Source organism: Camelina sativa, chromosome 2, assembly GCF_000633955.1.
Source record: "Camelina sativa cultivar DH55 chromosome 2, Cs, whole genome shotgun sequence".
NCBI lineage: Eukaryota > Viridiplantae > Streptophyta > Magnoliopsida > Brassicales > Brassicaceae > Camelina > Camelina sativa.
In genome coordinates, this window is record NC_025686.1 from 6,809,390 (window position 1) to 6,811,387 (window position 1,998).

At 28.5% G+C, this 1,998-nt stretch overlaps 1 pseudogene; it reads left to right on the forward strand.

Moving 5' to 3' along the window:
* LOC109126453 overlaps positions 1-1,998 on the forward strand; it is an 11,345-nt pseudogene that overhangs the window by 5,455 nt on the left and 3,892 nt on the right.

Below are 1,998 nucleotides of genomic sequence, written 5' to 3' on the forward strand. Positions count from 1 at the left end.
TCCTAATATTAAACGGCCAAATTCTGCTACTATAATGGTTGATTGGCTGGTTTCTTAATATGTATATTTCATGTGATTGTATTCTATTTCACACTCAAATTATTGTTATGATTCGAGGAAAGTTCTAATGTCTCTGAAGCATTTTTCCTTTAGATCATGTAAATGATTTGCTCATTGCACAATTCATTTTTAAAGGAAAATGAAGGATTTAAGATCTCAGAAAAGAACTAAAGTTTATGCAAGCATGTAAAGTAGTAGTGGACTGGTGGTTAGGTGGAGGAGAAAACTTTTACGGAATGACCAAACAATCAAATAAAAAATTTAGTTACTTTTATTTTCTCCTTTAAGCTTTTTCTATTGCCATATTTAGTAAGGTTTTCTATTAAGTTATGGAGACACCATGAGCCTACGTGCACGTACACTACGACATATTCATAAAGTTAAAACAATGCAGCTTAGCCTAAGATATATATCACACAACGGTATAATTGTGTTATAAAATGATTTTTTGAGTTTAAAATTTAATTATACATTCTTTTATTTATATATTATTCTAACTTGGATATTTGTTAAGATTACTATGGATAGGGAGACCTAAAGCTTAAAATAGATGATCAGATCTCTATTATATATATATCGCAGGAATACATTAGAAGAAACAACGTTGGACGAGGTGATTTGTAATTGATTTCAGTTAACTTGTGATATGGGACTTCAATTTCAACTTTCGCTTATGTCTTTACGTAACAACAAAATAAAGATGATGAGGATTTGCCTTAATCAATGTCGAAGTGAATAAAATCACCAAAAGGTGATCTTTATTTTATTTTATTTTTGGTTTAAAGCCACTGAATAGGCTTTGAAGTTTGAAGGATTTGTATCATTTTCCATCTTGTGTTGACAGGACAAAAAAGGTGCTTTTGATGTTAGGGGTTACCAACAGTTAAAAGAGAAATAAATTACACATTATCTGAATTTGAGGATGAAAAATGTGGAATATTAAGAAATATAATTATTTAATATCTCTAAACTTTACCATATTTAATAAAAGATTACTCATGGGATATATTCAAAACTCAACAATGATGGTAGATCTCGGCTATTTCTGTATGGCCACAGCGGAAACAACATCCAAACAAGTTATTGTCGTAGTTTGAAAGTGACATGTATTAATATGACTATATGAGTCTATAATCTTTAGTTGATAAATTACGTCTTGACCCAACAAAAAATACAAAGACGATGATCATTTGCCCATACAGCTTACATCAAGCATGTTAGTATTCTCGAAGTTGTTTAAATATTGATTGACCATTTTAATGTTAAATATCATTTCAATGTTTACAAATACATTACATAAATCATCTATATTGTGATCACAAAATTCGCCTTAAGTGTACTGCAAAATGATTATATCGCAAAACAACATCTCCTAAAAGAGAATCAGTCTAAGCTTTTAAATATTTTGTTATTCAAAATAGTAAACATGATTAATAAAATCCATTATACATGAGAGTGTAGTTTAATTACTTAAGATACATACTCTTCCCCCAAAAATTTATATCATTTTTATCAATTAAAAAAAATTCAATTAAAAAAGCAAAATACAGAAAGATGAAAATCTAACAGTTAAAAAAATTACCAATGAAAATCAAAAATCTAATTAACAATGAAAGTTTAGTGATTTATGCTCTTTTATGACGAAATTACTTAATATGTGGAATTTAAAATCTTATCGGTTACAAAAATCTTAATTAGATCCACACAGCAAATGATGTTATTAAATTAGCATATATAATTTTTACCGTTGCAACATTGTTATCATTCTAAATGATCTTTTTGTCTTGTGTTGGAAGCAATCAAGCAAATTTTGTTAATGAAATCGTCGAGAAGGTTAAAGCAATGCTGGACAACGTTTCCTCATCAGATGTACGTAATCCTGAATTAAAATCTGAATTTCAAAGTTGGTAGATCTAGAGAAAGCTAGTGAAATATATA